This window comes from Peromyscus leucopus, chromosome 15 (genome assembly GCF_004664715.2).
Source record: "Peromyscus leucopus breed LL Stock chromosome 15, UCI_PerLeu_2.1, whole genome shotgun sequence".
In the NCBI taxonomy this organism is placed as follows: domain Eukaryota; kingdom Metazoa; phylum Chordata; class Mammalia; order Rodentia; family Cricetidae; genus Peromyscus; species Peromyscus leucopus.
In genome coordinates, this window is record NC_051076.1 from 47,511,287 (window position 1) to 47,532,795 (window position 21,509).

Sequence of the window (21,509 nt, forward strand, 5' to 3'; positions counted from 1 at the left end):
CAGTGGGTCTATGCTTCTATCAAAGCAGCATGTAGCCCAGAAACCTCTTTTTTTTTGTCTGTACTAGCAAAAGCTAAATCTGCTATGCAGTACACTGCACAGCTTGGAGAAACCTCTGTGTACATTGGTAGGTATCCACCATGGCGTAGCACATGACTTGCCTAAGACAAAATTAGGAAGCTGTTTTTAGCTCTGTTTTAGAATCTCTTATAAGTTTTCTCAGGTTTAGGTGGAAACTCTTTGCCACCACATCTTGGTACCATTGTTAGGGGCCATTTGTAGTTGGAAGGTTTCTCCAGTCCTGCCAGGCCCCCACAGTCCCATACTCACTTATAAAATAATCTCTCAGAAGCTTATATTAATTATAACTGCTTGGCCATTAGCTCAGGCTTATTACTGACTATCTCTTAACTTAATCCATAATTTTTATTTATGTTTAGTCATTGTGGCTTGGTACCTTTCCTCAGTTCCGCCTTGTCATCATGCTTGCTCTGGCTGGTGACTCCTGACTCAACCCTTCTTCTTCCCAGAATTATTCTTGTCTGCTTGCCTTGCCTATACTTTTTGTCTGCCTACTGGCCAATCAGCATTTTATTTATCAACCAACCACAGCACCACATATTCACAGCATACGGAACATCATCCCACAGCATAAGTCTCTATGAAAAACAATCCCTCAAGAATTATAATTATTAGTAATTTCTAAAATGTATTGATGACTATTGTAGTGTATTAAGCTGTGCTGATGTGAGTTGTTAGGGAAGACAGAGTACTTGATGACTGTATGGGGTTCAGTAGAACATCTTTCAAATTCATGGTCACTATTAAAAATTCTTATTGTTACATAAACACACACATACATACATATATATGTATGTATGTATATATATATAATCTTAATTACATGAATTGAACCTGTCCAGTACTAACGGATGACCATTTCCTTTGAGGTAGCCAATTGGTGTGCTCTTCCCTAAGGGAGATTTTCTCTGGCTTTCTGCATTCCTTAGTTGAGTGTAGTTCTTTTTGTAGAGTGAGGCTTTTCTCTGGTCATGCATGTTTAGGCAGTCATGTTGGTAATACTTTGTGGTTTATTTTTGATATTTATAAGCACTCTGCTCTCACATTTTGCTTTGTAGTTAAAAATTTGAGGGTTTAAAAAGTTGTCAATTAACATTTAGGTATAGTCGATTATTACTTAATTTATATGTGACATTAGTATGCTAAGCAACTAAGGTGTGTTTATCTTGATGAAAGTATAAACTCTTGGTGACTTGTAACATGCCAGTTATCTGAAAAAAGCCGGAAATAAGAAACTGCAAATAGGCATACAGTTTGTTAGGCAGAAAACATAAAACCAAGTTTCTAATGAACTATTAATGGCATTATTTATAATCAGCTTCTGCTGTGAAGCTCTAAAGAGAAGAGCTTTTATATAGTTCATTTCTTTTTCACTGCTTGTTCCAGGTGAATTGTCCTCATTATGAAAAGATAGAAATGTTTTCTGTGAGCCATGATAGCAGCTTGTTCTACAGAGCAGAAATGATGCTGGTCTAGGCCATCCAGCACAGCTGTTCTCAACTGCTACCTCAGAACTATCATTATGGACTAATTACCCACCACCACCAATCGGGAGATACTTTCTCACTCCACATTCCAATTATAAAAAGAAACCAGACATTAAATTTACCATTATAAAAATTATACCCATAGATGTGGGGTATTTTCTTAGTATTTTTGAAGTTGCTTATTTTATAATAATACATGAGTTTGACACAAAAATTAAACTTGTATTAATGATGGACCACATGTTCATATACATATGTATACACATACAATGTGAGTGAAATAAATAAGATCCCTATTTTAAAATACCGCTTGTACTAGCATTAATTGCATGAGATAAGTCAATTATTAATCTTAGTGGAACGTATCACCAACTCAATGGATGATGTAGAATACAGAATATTTGGGCTCAAAGACAATGAAGAGGAATTTGATAATTCACTCAAAGGTGAATATAAATTTAATAAAATTCATAAATGGAATGCACAGGAACTGTGTTACAAATCAAAGGCACAGAACAGATCTTAAGCAAATTCACGGAGAAATTTCTTCAAATCTGGAGAAGATATCAATTCAGTTAGAAGAGGCCCAGAGAACACCAAGGAAGCAGTAACAGAAAAGAAATTCCCTGCACAATATTATAGTTAAAACACTAAATACACAGAACAAAGAAAGGGTATTGAAAGTTGCAGAAATGAAGTCACAAGTTATGTATAAAGACAAGCCCTATAGAACAACAACTAATTTTTGAATGGAAACTGTAAAAGCCAAAAGAGCTTAGAACAGTGTACTTTAAATGATAAAAGGCTACATTCGCCAGCTCAGAATACTATAGCTATCAAAGATATCTGCTATACCTGAAGGACAAATAAAAACTTTCCATGATTAAAATAGGCTAAAACAATTCATTTCTACCCAACTATCCCTACAGAGAAAGCTGGAAGGAATATTTTGTAGTGAAGAAATGGATAAACATATACTAGAGGCAATGGGAGAAAATGCTACAATTAGCTGATATTCAAAGTAAGACTGAGAAAACAAATACCACAAAACAATAAAAACACAACAATAATTATATACCTTTCATTAATAACTTCAAATATTTGTGACCTCAATTTAACAACAAAAAGACTTTGAATGAAAATGGCCCATAGGCCCATAGAAACTGGCACTTTTGGGAGGTGTGGCCTTTATGGAGTCAGAGTAGTTTTATTGGAGGAAGTGTGTCACTAAGGGTGGGCCCTGGGGTTTCAGATGCTCAAGTCAGGCCACTGTCTCTGTCTCTTCCCACTGCCTGTGGATCCAGATGTAGAACTCTCAGTACTTTTTTTTTTTTTTCTTTTGGTATTGGTATTCCTGTTAATGACTGGTCTGACAGGGTAAAATGGAATCTTAAAGTAGTTTAATCTGCATTTCCATGCTCACTAAAATTGTTGAAACTCTCTCCCTGCTGTTTAGCTTTCATAGTTCTTGAATGTACTAAGGTGCCTGCTGGGGTGAAAAGACACCACTGGTTTTTCTCAGCACTGAACCCTCTGTTCAACAACATCAATATGCTAGAAAATATGCACCCCCTGCTGCAACAGTGGCAAGAATTTTTAATGGAGGTGAACCAGTTGTTCTCTCAGCTCAATTTGGAGAAAATTTACACCGGTACTGTAAATATGGTCACTGTTTTAGGCTAATATTCCCCAAATAGTAGGATCTATTTCTGCTCTATCCTCACACTAATCACAGTATCTACCCATTTAAAGGCATGGTGATATTTACATTAATATATTTGTTACCTTAAACATGTCTTAGATCAGAAAGTCACATGCATATTCACCTGTGAAGTTATATACTTTCACTCTATATCATTCACTACAAAATTGTTAGTAAACTGAATACAAATGAAAAAAAAAAAGTAGTTAGCCCATAGCAACTGTGCAACTAGCAGGATTGCCAGTTACTGTTATATCATTACTTTGTTCAACAAATCACACTGCAAAACAAAAGTTTTCAGTGTACTGAAGAAATGAAGTAGATCATTTGTTTTCATGACTACCTTAAACTTACATGTACTAAACAGTTTGAAGTTATTTGTTTAGATATCATTGCTTCAAAGGAGATGGGGATTCAAAGAACTTGAAATTGCCTTTTTTCCCACTGTTCTCTGAGGGATTACAGATATCATTCACATGGATATCCATTACTGAGAGAAGCCTAGAAGGCACTAAATCAAAATCCCCACTAGTTTAAGAGGTGAGAATTTTAAAACTATGAATAAACAAAGCACTAACTGCTAATTTTATTATTGAAGATTGGCATGTGGCATTTTACTGTGAAGACAAGGAGAAGGGTAGAAAGAAAGAAAAATAAACTAAAACACTTCTTAAATATAGTATGCCCAGTTGCATTACAATTTGTTTTCCAATGAAACAACTAGTTGCAGAATTTTAAAGTGATTGGGGGAAATAATATTTAGTAACTTGTAAATATAAAAGCATTTATTTCATCAAATTAATGCAAGGGTAATACATGATTGTGCTAGACATGTGTCTTAACTGAATGCTGAATTAAAAGAAGCCTTTCATGTCTGCAGATTTTGGCAAAACATGTTTTGAGGAAAGACTGGTGAACATTGTTTTAATATTTAGAATGCATACCTGAAACATAATAGCAAATTGGAATTTTAATTTTGAAATTATACATCATAAGCTTCCTAGGGGGGAACACTGGGATTTAATTATCTGTCACCTCTGAGATTCTGCACCATAATTCAAGACCAAAGAGAATCTACTATGGCATATAAGTATCCTGGGATACATAGATTCTTTGTCCACAGGTTGGGCAGTGAACCCCTTCATGGATGACCTGGATGATTGTAGGTATTTTCTCTAATGATTTAAAGGAGTACTGGCAAAAAAAAAAAAATAAAAATAAAAAGAAGTATTTTATGGTAACTCAATGTTCTGGGTTTTTTTTTCTGCTTTATGGTATATAGTATATAAGCACACACACACACACACACACACACACACACACACACACACACACATATATAAACTCTTCCTTCCATAAGTTAATTCTGAACATGATATTTAATCACAACAGAAAATTAAATCATAGAGATTATGAGCAAGAATGGACAAATATAAAATAAGTTTCATCTCTCCAGAAATTACTTAAGTTGGATATAGATGAAGAAACACCAAAGTAAAATTATTAGAAAATACAGTATCATAAAAACACACATTTCAGTTCTATTCAGAATGCAGATATAAGACAAACGGTAGCAAAGATACCAGAGAAGATTGACAGTCTCTAAACCACTTTAATGTTAAGAATATGTGGAGTAATATTTATCTGTAAGAAAAATTCTTGAAGACACATACAATGGAAAACATGTACCCAATCAGAGATAAATAAGAATCCTAGCCCGTTGCGCATGCTTTATCCAGCACCGAGCAAGCACGATCTCTGTGACGACCACCTGCTACCAAGTGATTCAGAAAGCAAAGTACGAGAAAAAAAAAAAAAAAAAAAAAAAAAAAAAAAAAAAAATAAGAATCCTACCAAAGTTGCCACATATGGAGAGTTGACTAGATAATGTGTCTAACTTCCAAAAAAAATTATTGCATTATTTTAGTAAAACATGAATTTATAAGCTACTGCAGCACTAAGTCAACTGAGATACACATGCTTTAGGTGAAATTTAACAAGTAGATATTTTAAATATTTTTCTTATATTGAAATGCTATTAAGGGGATTTTTTTTTTCATGAGTACTGACTATATTTACATCATTTTCATACCCCTTCCCATAATTCCTCCTAGTCTTTTCTCGTTCCCTTCAAATTCATGACCTTGTTTTACATTATTGTTTTACACACACACACACACACACACACACACACACACACACACACACTACTATTGAGTCCTTTTACTTTTGCTGATGTGTCCATGTGTTTAGGGCTGACTGCTTAGGACTGGACATCTTAAGAGCAAGCAGATACTTAAGCAGAGGAGCAGAGGATCTTTGCGTCTTGTCATCAGCACTGTTATAATCAACCAGTTTGTCTGTCAACACAAAGCACTCCCTGTTTGGTGACATTGACAGTGGCTGCTGTGCTTTTGAACATGAAGCCTCCAGGCTACACTGCTCTGCATGTTGCCATTTTTGACTTTTTTTTTTTTGATTTCTTAAAATTGTTGTTGGTCAAAACTAGTATGAATTTGGTAGAACTATGAACCTGAAACACTGATAATCATGTGTATTCACCCCTTCTTGCCTTGAAGAAAATACTGAAGACAACAAAGAAATAGTATCCTATTCAGAAATAAGGTTGAAAATGTCTCCTTAATGTTATAGGAGATGTTTGCTCCAAAAATATCAGAATCAGCTATTAGTAAAACTTACTTGTAGTCAGAAGATTTCCTCTGTTCTGGCCTGCCAGCAGTTAGTACAAATCTCTCCTACTCATGCCCCTCAAGAAAACACATAGAGGCTTATATTAATTATAACTGCATGACCATGGCTCAAGCCTTTTGCCACCTAGCTCTTATATCTTAAATTAGCCCATAACTATTAATCTACATATTGCCACATGTTGTGTGGCTTTACCTGAGTCCCATTACTTAGTGCTCCTTGGGAGGCTTGATGATGTTACCCTTCATCTTCTTCCTGTCTCTCTCTTTGAATTTCCTACCTGCCCCTAAGCTGCCTTGCCATAAGCCAAACAGGTTTATTTATCAGCCAATAAGAGTAACATATTTTCACAGCATACAGAAAGACATTCCCCCATCACTTTCCAGAATTTTTGAAGTTACTTACAATGCATTCCTTTTTACTTAGGTAATAGTATATCCTTCTGAGGCCTTTGATGTAGTTGAAGTCTAGATAGTTATAATCTTCCTTGATTATGATAAAAAGATAAAATAGATATGAAACTTTAGACTCACAAATATAGAATAAATGGAATATTTTCTTTAATATTGCTAAATACAATTAGACTAGATATTGTAACTGTAATTCTTCCCTGATAACTGTTCTATTATATGTAATTTTACTATATTAAAGTTTAAACCTTCCTTTTGACTAGACAGAAAAGGGGCAGTGCTGTGGGATATCTTTCTGTATCATGTAAATACATGTTGCTGTGATTGGTTAATAAATCAAATGCTGATTGGCCAGTAGCCAGGCAGGAAGTATAGGCAGGATAAGCAGACAAGGAGAATTCTGAGAAAAGAAAGGGTTGAGTGAGAAGCCACCAGCCAGACACAGAGGAAGCAAGATGTGAAGGCAGAATTGAGAAAAGGTACCAAGCCACATGGCTAAACATAAATAAGAATTAAGGGTTAATTTAAGTGCAAGAGCTAGTCATTTATAATCCTGAGCCAATGGTTGAGCCATTATAAATAATATTAAGCTTCTGTGTGATTATTTTATAAAAGGCTGTGGGACTCTGGGTGAGAGATTTGTCCAGACCACAGGCCAGGTGGGATACAGAAACTTTAATAGGTGATTATATCTATTAAAAGGGCTTTTGTAACTATGGAGAGTTTGTATTTCAATTTCACTCTCCTTCAAGCAGATGTACTCATTTCCCAGCCTCACTTATTAAAGAGGCAATCTTTCCTAACTACATGTGTTCAGAGTCTTTGGCAAAAGCCATATGACTCTGGATGGGTGGAGCATAGATATGTTGTACTCTCTGCTGTGGATTTTATTCCTTTGATTTGCTTTATTTCTTCTGTTGATTGTTTTCTGATGTTCAGTGGTACAGTTTGAAGATATTATCTATAATATGCAGATGTAACCAGCCATCTTATTAAATAAGAAACACAGAACCAATGCAAAGAAGAAAGCCAAGAGGTCAGAGCTAAGAGCTAAAACCTTACCCTTCCTCCTGCGGTGGTCCTACCTCTCTGAAAGAGAGCTACTTCCTGTGTTAATGTCTTTATATATACTTTCTATTCTGCCTTCTCATTTTTGTAAACCCAACCACATGACCGCCTTGTCACTGCCTGTCTGTATAGACCTCCAGGTCTTCTATGGTTGGTATTGAGATTAAAGGCGTATGTATCCAATGCTGGCTGTATCCCTGAACACACTGAGACTTACCTAGCTCTGCCTACCAAGTGCTAGGATTACAAGCGTACGCCACCACCACCCGGCTTTCCTATGGCTTGCTAATAGCTCTGACCCCTGGGCAACTTTATTTATTAACATACAAATAACATTTTAATACAAATAAAATATCACCATAATAATACTTCCTACTTTGCTTTCTGGTCAAGGTGACCTAGAACATTAAGGGTTTGTTGTTGTTGTTCCATATACGTTTAAGGTTTGAATTTCTATAACTGTAATGAATTGTCATGGATATATTGGCAGGGATAAAATCGAGTATGTAGATGTATTTGAATAGTATAGGTATATTGACAGTAAGGTTTAAATATACTGATTCAAAAATACAAAGTTACTATTAAAAAATACAGGAAAGACACTCCAAGAATTTGAAATGTGTCAAAATATTTTGACCATAGACCAAAACCAAACTAGAGAAATGGAGTGATATTTTTATTTTTTTTAATTTTTCAGATTGTAACATTATTACTTAATATCTTTTGTCCAGCAAAGAAAAACATAAAAGAAGTGGTGACAAAAATGATAGTATTTGCAAACTCCACATTTTAAAAGGATTTGATATCTCTATGATATAAAGAACACTAACAACTTAATATTCAAAAGAAATAATCTATATTTTTTAAAGTCAGTACAAATAGACGTTCTCAAATGATCAATATGTAGATGAACAGCGAGTGCTTTGCATCACTAAACCTCATGAACATACAGCTATAAACAGCAGTGAGATGTTATCTTCGTCCTGGAAGACAGTCTCACCAAATAGATGAATGGTGATGAGTGCTGGCTGAGGATGTGAAAAGAAAGGAAGCCTTGTACATTGTTGAGGAAAATGTAAAAAAAGAACAGGACAAAAAAAAAAAAGCCAGTGTGCGCACGCCTTTAATAGATTGAGGAAAATGTAAATCTGTTCAACTGTTGTAGAGAACAGTTTGGACTTTTCTCAAAATAATTAAAAACAGAACTACTATATATTTCAGCAAATCTACTACAGATCATCCAGAGAAAATCGAGTCAGTGCAAAAAAGAGATATCTGTATTCTCATGTTTCTTGCAACAATTTTCAAGATAGTAAAGTAATAGAGATAATTTAAGTGTACATCAATTGATGGTAAAACAAAATGCCCTATGTATACTTAAAGAACAGAATCCAGTCATTTGGAAACTTAGATGTAACTAAAAATCAATACGATAACTGATATTAACCTGGCACAGAAACACAATAACTACCTGGCCTCACATGCCATCCTGTACAAAATGGTGAATTTCTAAAAATTTAGAGAAAGGTAGTGGTTTCCAGAATTTGGGAAAATAAAGCTACTGGAGAGAGACAGATGGAATGGAGATGGCTAAGCACTTCATCAGTGAACATAAGATGGACAAAGGCAGAAAAAGAGATTAAACTGAACAGTTATATTTCTATAGATAGCAATAATGTACCACATATTTCAAAAGTATAGAAGAGGTTTTTGACATTTTCATTATAACAAATAATGTTAGAGAAAGTAACAGTTCATCATGATTTAAATATTGCAAAGTTTTGGAATATTGTACGATAGTGGAATGTAAGCCTAGTATGTGCGAAGCTCTGGATTTGATGAAAATACAGAATGCAAAATAGAACCAAACAAAAAATTAAAATTACCCATTATATATATTTACGAAAATGTCACAGATTCTATCCTGAATGTTTACACTATTTATATTTTATACAACAGTGTGGTGGTTTGAATGTGGGAACTTATTAACTGTTGACCAATTGCTGTGGAGCCTCCATGGGACTGGATTAAGCCCTCTGCATAGGCGAGACAGTTATGTAGCTTATCTGATTAAGGAGCCCCCTAGAAGTGGGATCAGGACCCCATCTAGGGTATGAGAGTGCTTTTAGGAGCCCACTGCCTATGGTGAGACACCTTATACAGCCTTGGTGCAGGGGGAGGGTCTTGGACCTGCCTCAACTAAGTGTATCAGACTCTGTTGACTCCCCACAGGAGGCCTTGGAGGAGGTGGGAATGGGGGGTTTGAAAGGGGGGTAGGCTGAGGGTGGGAGGAGGGAGGGAAGGGGATCTGTGGTTGGTATGTAAAATGAATAAAAAAAAATTCTTAATAATAATAAAAAAGAAAATGGCCCCCATAGGCCCATAAGAAGTGGCAAAATTGGGAAGTGTGGCCTTGTTGAAGGAAGTTTATCCCTGCCAATACAGATGGAAAACTCTCAGCTACCTCTCTAGTACCATATATGCCTACATGTCTTCATGATTCCAACCATGGTCATAATGGACTAAACTTCTGAACTCTAAACTAGCCCCATATGAATGTTTTTCTTTATAAGAGTTGCTGTGGTCCAAGGACACTTGCTCAACTATATTCATAGTACCATTATTTATATAATAGTCATTACTTACCGGTTAAAAAAATGACATCTTGAAATTTGCAGGCAAATAGATGGAACTAGAAAAAAATCATTCCAAGTGAGGTAACCCAGACACAGAAAGACAAACATTGTATGTATTCACTCATAAGACTCATAAGTGGATAGTAGATGTAAAGCAAAGGATGACCAGGGTACAATTCACAGCCCTAAAGAAACTAGGTAACAAGAGGACCCTAAGAGGGATGCATTAATTGTCCTAGGAAGGGGAAATAGATGAAATCTCCTCCATAAATTGGGGTGGGGAGAAGAAGGGAAGGGAAGGTAACATGAAGGATAGAGATGGTAGAGTTGAGGGCGGGGCAGAGAGGGAGAGCAATAAAAGAGAAGTCTTGATAGTGTGTGTGGGGTATTCATTATAGGGTTAGGGAGAGACTTGGTACCAGGGAAACTCCCAGGAATCCACAAGGATAATCCCAGCTAAGACTCCTAGCAATAGTGGAGAGGGTGCCTGTACTAGCATTCTACTGTAATCAGATAGGTGATTACCCTAATTATTATCATAGAACCTTGATCCAGTAACTGATGGAAACAGATGCAAAGATCAGCCAAACATTGGGCTGAGCTCTGGGAATCAAGTTGAAGAGAGGGAGGAAGGATTATATAAGCAAGTGGGTGGTCATATGGGGTAAACTCAAGTTTGTGGAAGCTCACAGACACTTGACCTAGGGATCCTGCATGGAACCAACTTAGGCCCTCTGCATGTGGGTGACAGTTGTGTGGCTTGGTCTCTTTGTGGGGTTCCTAGCAATGGGACAAGGTTCTGTCACTGGCACATGAGCTGGCTTTTTGGAACCTATTCCCTATGGTGGGATGCCTTTCTGTGCCTTGATGCAGAGGGGCAGAGCTTGGTCCTGCCTCAACTTGTGGTAGCCCTTGGCATGTTTTGTTAGCTCCCAAGGGAAGCCTTATCTTTTTGGAGGAGTGGATTGAGGGATGGAAAGGAGGTGCGAGGAGGGAAGGAGAGGAAAGGAGGAAGGAGAAACTGTGGAAAATAAAATTTAAAAAGTTAATTAAAAAAAGAGTTGCTGTGGCCATGGTGTTTCTTCACAGCAATAGAAACCCTAAAGACAATCAGTGAAAAATTAACCTAGTGTAAATTAAGGAATTCACTCAGAAACATAAATGTCATACATGCTTTTCAGGATTAATTTATTTCATATATATTTGTATATCTTTGCACAAACTAAACTGCTTTAAATATGTCAGAGAAATATTCACATAAGCCACAACAAAGCATTCTAATGCAATTTAAGTGACGACAGTCATCTTTTTGCAATTTATATGAATTATAACACATCATCTAAATAATGGAGATTTAGAGTCAATTAACTATAATATTTTATTCAGAAATATATTAAATGCTATATTCTTCATAAAATGTAGTTATAAATTATGAGTTGCTGATTGTCATTTTTAGAAACACTATAAAAAACCTACTTGTCTATAAGACCATGCCCTGAATCTGTAGTACTCTACTATACTAGTTTTGCTATAGCCTTAAACCATACCACATTTTAACTCACTGATGAGTCAGTTTATGATGACAGCACGTTACTAATAAAAAGACTGGCAGGTTTCATTGTCAAAGGAAAATGTTTCCAGTGTGTGTGCTTATTGCTAATTATTAAATTGACAGATTTTAGAATCACCTGGGACTCCAGCCTTTGGGCAAGTTGACAAGGAGTAATCTTGGTTACAGTAAAGTTTGTAGAAAGAAACATCTTTAATGTGGGATGCACTATTACCTGGGCAGGGCATCTTGAACTGTATGAAATTGAGAAAGTAAGCTGAGCACTAACATTAAATGCATCCTTCTCTATTCCTGATTACGATGTAATGTGACCAGCTACTACAAGGTCTTGTTGCCTTCTTCTCTGCTCTGTAGCCCAAGCTGGCCTCAGACTTTTCAGGTAGCTCAGATATACTTCAGATTTGCTATGTGGCTCCGGCCGGTCTTAAATGTGCAATCTTCCTGTCTAGACCTGTGATAGACGGTTAAGCTAGAAAAAAAAAAAAAAAACAAAAAACTTCTTTCCCTTAAGATGCCTTTGTTGCTTTGTTGGAACATTTCACCATAGCAATGATAATCATAAATTCAAATGGTTATATTACAAAAAGTTAAAATCTTCATGGTGCTTTATATCTGCAATACATTCACTCTGTTGGCTGTAGCATATCAGGATATCAAAGCCTGCCTGGGATATATTTAAGAACTTTTTTTTTAAAATTTAATTTAGCATTGCTTATGAACAAACCTTATTTTTTTATTTTATTTTTCATAAGAATATACTTTTGACTGTTATTCAGGTTTAACTTTACACACACATTACTTTTTGTCTTTTTTAATAAACATTAAATCTTTTTTCATACAATGTAATCTAATTCCAGTTTCCCCTCTCTCTATTTCTCCCAGTGCGCCCTACCTCTTCTGCTATGCAGATGCACACTCTTTCTGTCTCTTACTATAGAACAGGCTTCTAAAAGATAACAACAAAACATAACAAAATAAAACATAATAAGATAAAAACAAAAGTCATCATACTGAAGTTGCACAGATCCAGCCAACAGAAAAATAAAAAAGCCTCAAGAGAATGCACAAGAATCAGGTACCTACTCATTCACACATTCAGGAGGCCCATAAAAGTACTAAACTGAAAGCTATGATATATATACATATACACCATATATACCATATATATATCATATATATACCATATATAATATATATTATATGTATACTATATATCATATATACCATATATCATATATACCATATATAATATATATTATATATATACCATATATATGGTATATATGGTGTATATATATATATGGAGAGGGAGAGAGAGAGAGAGAGAGAGAGAGAGAGAGAGAGACTGAGAGAGAGAGAGAGACAGAGAGAGAGAGACAGAGAGAGACAGAGAGAGAGACAGAGAGGACCTGGTGCAAATCCATGTAGGCTCAGTATCTACCACTTCAGTTCATATAGGGCCTAGTGCTTTTGGTTTCCTCCATTCCCCCTGTTTTCCCTAACCCTTCTGATTCCTTGTCTGCAAGGTTCCCTACACTCTGAGTGGAGGGATTTTTTGGAGACATCTCATTTAGAGCTCTGTGTTCCAAGAATTCTTTCTCTGTGTAATTCAGGCTGTGGATCTCTGTATTTATTCCTACATGCTATGGGAAGTAGCTTCTTTGATGATGGCTGAATAGACACTGATCCATGAGTATAGCAGAAGATCATTAAGAGTCAATTTATTATTACTTTTTTAAAACAGCAGTATGTGATATTTTATTTATGCTTAAATGTGATGATATTTTATTTATGCTGAGATATGGTGATATTTTATTTGTGCTTTGATAAATAAAACTTGCTTGGAGAATCAGAGGAAAAGAAAGCCATTATACGTAAACAAAGAAGTCAGGCTGTGGTTGCACAGGCCTTAATCTTATCACTTATCAGGCAGGATCTCTGTGTGTTCAAGGACACACTAGGGAACAGAGCCAAGTGTGGTGACACATACTTTTAATCTCAGTACCCACTATAGAGGACTGCAGGTCTGTACAGACAGACAGAACATGACAGAGCTGTGTAGGGTGACGTTGCGTCATCGTAACACTGAGTGACAGCTTTGTTGCCTGGATGCGGTTGGTGCTCTGGGCTTCCACAGAGAGGCAGGGCAGCCTGCTTGCACTGGGCCCATGCCTGCCGGCAGGTGTGTGAACACCAAAATGTGTCTCACAAGAACACGTGGGTAATCTCTTATGGCCCCAGTTTAACTTCAAAATGTCTCCCTGGTAGAGGGTGACATGATTGTTGTCATAACAACCATCTCTTGGAAGGCTTTCCTCATTACCAGAAGTGAATTAAATTCTTACTCAAGTTGCAGCTTTCATTGCTTTAAAGATTTATCTCCTTAGGTGTTTGTATAGGTGTGTGTGTGTGTGTGTGTGTGTGTGTGTGTGTGTGTGTGTGCGCGTGTGTGTGAGTGTGCAGATGTGTGAGTGCTCACTGAGACTAGAGGAATACCTCAGATGTCATATGTCAGTCTTGAAGTGTCATCCAGCCTTCCTCCACCATTTTTTTGTGAATGCTGGCATTTGAACTCAGGCCCCTAGACTTGCATAGGAAGCTCTCTTACCTACTGAGCTATTTCCTCAGCTTCCTTCCACCTTTTCCTTCCCCAGACAGGATCTCATGCCTCCCAGGCTGGCCTCAAAATCACTGTGCTGAGAATGATGTTGAACGTTGACCCTGCGGTTTCACTCTCTCAAACCCCGGAATAACAGGCGTGTACCACAGCACCTGGTTTATGAAGCGCTGAGAATCAAACCCAGGGCTTTAAGAATGCCAGGCACGCAGTCTACCAACTCTGGTACAACCCGAGCCCCTCCCAGCTCTCCTTCCTGAGGTAAGACACAGGCAAGGAGGATCTAAGGGTGTTGGTGCTCATGCCTCAGATTGGCACAGCTTGACTTGGAAAGTCAACATGGAATTGTGCCATCTGAGTCACCCAGCAGGGATTACCTTCTGATTGTCCCCTGGCCCTGCTCCAGCCATGGCCTGGGACTGCCTCTGTATCCAGTAAGTATGCAGCTGTTGCCAGAGACCTCGCCCAGAGCTGAGAAGGTGCACCTGCCCGGTCTGTTTACAGTCTACGCTTTGCATCAGGATGATGGGCATTCAGGAAGAAGGGACCCTAACTTGGCCCAAATCATTGAGCTTGCCCAAACATGGCTTGGCAGAGTAGAAAGGGGAGACATTGTTGAGTCACACACATTTGATCCAAGCTGTAGAACTGTCACTCACTAGCAGTATAACCTTCCAAGTCACCCCTCTGAGTCCTGTCCCCCATACCTGTCAAGATGGTGGCTATGCAGGGTTGATGTGACAATCAGAATGTTCCCGTGGCTAGGTGGCAGCTCTGTGACACTGGAACACCTGATGGTCTGAATGTCAAGATCTAAAGACCTGCTCTGCTCGCTCAGTTCCAGCCAGCCTGTGGGCAGAACGCATACAGCAAGGAGGCCAGGCTGCTTTCCCAGGGGCAGCATCCCGTCCACTGGTGGTCCTTCCCCACGGAGCCACGAACTAATGGGTTTCTATGGGAAGGAGCTCTATATTCTAACTGGAGTCAAAGCAAGTCTCTTTTTTATGTCCGTGTGTTCACGATTGTGCCTGTGTAGGTGTGCATATGTGTGAATGTGCATATGTGTGAGTGTGCATATGTGTGAGTGTGTGCATATGTGTGAGTGTGCATATGTGTGAGTGTGTGCATATGTGTGAGTGTGCATGTGTGAGTGTGCTTATGTGTGAGTGTGCAGATGTGTGAGTGTGTAGATGTGTGAGTGTGCAGATGTGTGTGTTTGTGTGCTTGTGTGTGTGCATGTGTGTGAGTGTGCATGTGTGTGTGCATGTGTGTGAGTGTGCATGTGTGTGAGTGTGCAGATGTGTAAGTGCTCACTGAGACTAGAGGAATACCTCAGATGTCATATGTCAGTCTTGAAGTATCATCCAGCCTTCCTCCACCCTTCCCTTCCCTTCTTTCCTCCCTTATATTTCGTCCCCTCTCAGCCCTCTCTCCCTGCCTCCCTTGTTCCTTCCCTTCCTTTCTCTCTTCTGTCAGGGTCTCTTGCTGGCCTATAACTCACCAAGTAGGCTAGTCACACTGGCCAGCAGGCTCCAGGGATCCAGGGAGAGGGGAGGGGCGAGGAGAGGAGAGGGGCAAGGGGAGGGGCAAGGAGAGAGGAGAGGAGAAAGGAGAGAGGAGAGAGGAGAGAGAGGGGAGAGAGGGGAGAGGGGAGAGAGGGGAGAGAGAGTAGAGAGAGCAGAGAGGGGAGAGAGGAGAGAGGGGAGAGAGGAGAGAGGGGAGAAAGGGGAGAGAGGACAGAGGGAGAGGGGAGAGAGAGGAGAAAGGGGAGAGAGAGGAGAGAGGGGAGAGAGGAGAGAGGGGAGAGAGGAGAGAGGGGAGAGGGGAGAGAGAGGAGAAAGGGGAGAGAGGAGAGAGGGGAAGAGAGAGGAGAGAGGAGAGAGGAGAGGGGAGAGAGGAGAGAGGCAACAACAAATGAGAAGGCAGAACAGAAAGTTTTTATAAAGACAGACACACAAGAAGTAGGCAGTGTGCAGTGGATGAGGAGCCAGAGACTTGATGCCATGAATCCTCTCTGATCACTATTTCCCTCTCTATCCCTTCAGTCACAGTCTCTCAATGAGAGGCAGAGCCTAAGACATGGCTACTTGCTCTGGCCAGCTTGCTCCAGAACTCATCCAGTGTTTACGAGAATTCTGAGCTCTGAACTTTTGCCTCCTTGTTTGCTGGCCAGCACTTTAACCACTGAGTTATCTCCCGAGAAATATTCTAGGCAATTCCGATTTCAAGTGTCTGTGTATCATATGTGGGCCTCAAAGGGCTGCAAGTCACACAGTAGGAGACAGACATAGTCTCCCAACAAAATTAGACTCTTGCTTGAGAAATGAAACTTCTATTTAAAGTTAGAGATGTGCTTATTTAAATAAAACCAAATAATTTCTAATTACATTTGTAAACACAATGGATAATGATCCCTAATGTTAACCCCTACTTGTTCTATTCTCCAGCAAGGATAAAGGAAGCCTTAAAAATAGCCCACATGAACTTAATATCACTATCATTTCATCATATTCTTTTTACTGCACTAATTATTAAAATGGAAAGAGAGAGAAAAATAAAACCTCGAAGCAAATAAAGAAATACAAAAGTGTGTAAAATAAACCCTATAATAAATGTGTCCTTGGGACTTGTTTAAAGTCTGTGTCTGTCACACTGTAAATATGTAATTGAAAAATCCCTGTGTCTACCTCTAATACAGGACAAAACATCATAGGCATGGGAAGCACATTTACATAAAGCACTCAAAGGGAAACTGTAGGTCATGTGAAAGTCAGTGCAGGCTATTGAAATCATATTATGCATGCACCCCTCAAGGCATTCAGCCACCAATAACAGTCCCTTTGCTCTGGAGTTCCTCTACATATTTATTTGAGAAGTGTTGGCAAATGAACTCTTTCATTGTCCTTGCAAATGTCCCAGCTTAATATTTCAAAGTCCTATACATTATTTTCTTAATTTCCATATAAAAGTAAGCTACTATATTGTAAATTATAAGAAAATTATACATTGCAACACTTTAATGGGAATGTGAACTATACAGTAATGAACTGTACATTTTTGTCTCTATCAAATCTCATTATAAGAATGCCTTCCATATATATCTTTCAGTGATTTGTTAATAATTATAATTTTAAGAAGTCCTCAAATGGAAAAAAAAAACCTTTTTACCTAAGTTATACATTTGCCCATTTTTGAGTCCTACTATATAGAGTTACATAATTACTAACACAATACCCTGTTTTGTTTTTGTAGCTACATAAGGTGAACAGATAAGGAAAAAAAAAACTCTTAAAACTGAGGGTTAGAAACTCATTATAGGTTACAATGGGATCAAGTCAACAAGGTGACAGGCACAAAAAGCTGACATTAGGTGGATAATTAGAAGCTAACCTGGAGAAAGGCTACAGAAGGGGTCAAGGTTTATTTCAGGAATTTGAGTTTCTTATAACAAGTATGGGTACATAAAACAATAGGGCAGGTGTTTAAAAACGTCTAGAACTTACTGAAAATGAAGCAATGAACAGACAATGGGAAGGTAAGAGGAGCCTCGATTGTGAATGACCACATAGCAAAGGCAAATAGTTTTCATAAGTCATAGTTAATCTTCCCATTCCTCCTTTTGTCAGACTAATTTCCCCTTCTGTCTGTCCATGTGTCTCCTGTAGCATTCATTTTGTTCTAGTTTGTATACTTCGCATGGACAATGCTGTCAAGGGTTTTGCTAAGAACATCATACATGTAAAACAATCTTTTCAGTTATCATAGACTCACTGAAATCTACGAAGCAAAATGAAGGTATTTCAATAGTCAGCACCATTCTCTTACTGTGGATATCCTTGTGTATCTTTTATTCCAAATTTTATTTCTCAGTTATACAAACTAGTTATGCTTAAGATCTTGTCACTTCCAAGAATCTAGAAACATATTAAGTAGGAATATTACTGTATTATTTCCACTTAAAGGAGAATAGAGATCTTAGAAGAAATGTTTGACTCCCCCAAATCATTATTCATGCACGTATTTCAGGGACAGTAGCATAAATGAAGCAATGGTGTCGGCATTTCCAGACCAACCAATCAACCAAACAAGCAAAGAAAAAGACCTCAGAAAAGGTAAAATATATTTCTTCAACCTAATCATAATGGATTTCTAAATTACTAGATTAAATAAGACTCATTGAATATAGTGTTTTACCCTTAAGCAATGAGTTCCTGTTTGGTGTGTATAAAACCTGAGCATAGCCAATAAACAAACAAACAAAAAAAGGGGGGGGGAGATTTAATGCCAGTAGCAAATAAGGAAAGCATAGAAGATGTTTACAAACCAATACTCTCTAAGCAAGGAAGCATGAGACTCCTGAAGGAGGATTACCTATTCACAGAGGAAAGCACTTAAAGAGTGAGAGCATTTCTAGGCATGTGCAAATAAGTGCCATACTTCAAATAAGAGACATGGAAGATATATTATTTGGCATGCTTAATTCAAGGTCATAGAACATAGGCTTAAGAAGTTAAAATAGTGGGCAGAAAAGCATATGGACATGCTGAACTTTCATCATGAAGTATTAGATACTAAAAAGGAAAGTATACTTCGGAGATACGTTAATATAGGCTTTTACCCCCCAAAGTGCCTGTCTCACCTGGAGTAAACTGACAGACTCAAGTTGGAGTTCTCATGTGAATCACTGTCCATCTTTCCACAGCTTCTCTTCCATCTGCAGTGGTTGCCAGGCAGGTTCTGCTTCACCTGAACAGAGCTGGAGCAGAGCTGCTGGGTTGGGCTGGGTTTGTTTCACTTTACAGGAGTTCCAGCATCAGTGAGTATCCACTCTGCTTCCTGTTCATGGTTGTCTCCTAGAAAATGTTTAATTTGCTAACAAGCTGTAGTCTATGATTGATACAGATTTCAAAATGGGCTACCGCTGAACACAAAATAAAATGGTAAATCATATTAAAGGCCTATTCCAATTAAACCAGATTAACAATTTTGGAAGGCCAATATCATAGTAATACAATGACAGGTGTGGTAGTCTGAACATAATTGGCCCTGATAATCTCATAAGGAGTTTGGAAGTGTGGCTTTGTTGGAGTGGGTATAGCCTTGTTGGAGGAATGTGTCCCTGTGAGGTGGGCTTTGAGGTTTCCTATGCTTGGGATACCACCCGGTGACTCAGACCATTACCTATTGCCTGCAAGATGTAAGATTCTAAGCTACTTCTCTAGCACCGTGTATGCCTGTATCTGCCATGCTCCATGATGATAATTGACTGAACCTCTGACACTGAGCTACCTGAATTCAATATTTTTCTTATAAGAGTTGTAGTGGTTATGGTGTCTCTTCACAGCAATAGAAACCCTAACGAAGACAACAGGCTTTTAAGCTCTAAGACCATATTAGCCTTGGACAGTGAGTACAGTGATGATATGAGGGAGAGGGTTGTTGTGAAATAGCTAGAAATCCCTAAAGATCTCAAATTAAAAATAGCATTTAACTAATTGAATTCTTATTAAGAAAATCATGGACAATAAACACTTTCATTTTAAAACAAGACTGAAAACATTACTTTTGAAATGTGCTTTTTTCATCAAATTTTCTTTGTCAAATGAAAACAGTATTGGAAATAGAATACTTTTCACTGTTTTGTGTACTTTCATTAGTCTTATAAACTTTCAACAATGTTGATCATTTTGAAGTTATTGTCCTTGTTTGTTAGTCCATGACATTCCAACTAATATCCTATACTTTCTGAAGTATAGCACACTGACTTATTTAGTGATATTTCATTTGTACTGAAATGTGACACTGGAACAGAACCTTCTAGCCCCTGCAATAAATGTTTGTCTCCGAATGTGACATCTTGTGTTTGTACTATTAACTTCACACTGGAACAGTCATTTGAGGGCAATGTGTTTAGGTATTATGGACTGTCTAATTTCTATCAAAATCATCGTTGCTATGTGAAATCTTGAGATGATAGCCAGTTAAATGGAGACCCTAGTGTTTTGCTTAATTCAAGTAAGGAATGTGGACCTTATCAAAGAAATGAAGACAAAGCAATTGCTCCATGTGGAGCTATTGCCAACAGCATGTTTAATGATACATTAGAATTGTTTCTGGTTGCCAATGAATCTGATCCCACACCTATGTCAATTGTTTTGACAAGAAAACGTATTGCTTGGTGGACAGATAAAAATGTGAAATTCAGAAATCCACCTGGAAAAGAAAGCCTTGAAGAAAGATTTAAACATACAACAAAGCCAGTAAACTGGCATAAACCAGTATTTATGCTAGATCCTGATGAAGATAATAATGGATTTATAAATGATGATTTCATTGTTTGGATGTGTACTACAGCATTACCTACTTTTCGTAAGTTGTATTGTCTTATAGAACGGAGAAATGATTGACATCCAACATTACCAGCTGGACCCTACTATTTGAACATCACATACAATTACCCTGTACATTCTTTTGATGGACGAAAATGGATGATCTTGAGCACTATTTCATGGATGGGAGGAAAAAATCCATTTTTGGGAATTGCTTACATCACTATTGGATCCATCTCCTTCCTTCTGGGAGTTGTACTGCTAGTAATTAATCATAAATATAGAAACAGTAGTAATACTGATGACATTGCCATTTAATTTTTATATTCTGAAAACAAATCTACTGCATGTACATCAAGGTCAGTCCTGTTCAACCTAGCTTTTGAATGCTGATGTCTGGTTAGTATGTCATTTTGAAGTTGGCACATAATTAAAAAAAAAAGAACACCCTTTGTTCTTTGCTTTTTGCATATGGATGATATATGAAAATATATGACAGGTATAAAAATTAGCTATATTGATCATATCAATACTGTAACTGCTAAAATGGCATTCTAATGTCTGCTTTTTATTGGGACAGGCCATGTGATGCATAGAGCCTCTTTCATGTGAAATGAGTCTACTGCTTAAACGTTTATACTATTCTGTTGGTAATAATGGATTTTTCAGAACCTCAACATAGTTACTGACTCTCAGTATGCTGAAAGAGTGGTATTATATATTGAGACTGCAGAATTTATCCTTGATGAGTCAGAGAGACACTGCCACCACCACCATGAAAAGCGAGATGTAAGGTACCGGTAAGCCACGAACCAAGTGGCAACTTATAGATTAATAGAAATAGGTCAATTTAAGAATGAAGAACTAAATGACAAGAAGCCTGCCACGGCCATAGAGTTT

The 21,509-nt window shown here is 37.7% G+C and overlaps 1 pseudogene; it reads left to right on the plus strand.

Annotated features, from left to right (window-relative positions):
* Positions 1-1,944: 1,944 nt before the first annotated feature.
* On the plus strand, positions 1,945-20,927 carry LOC114685847 (annotated as a pseudogene).
* The last annotated feature ends 582 nt before the right edge of the window (positions 20,928-21,509 follow it).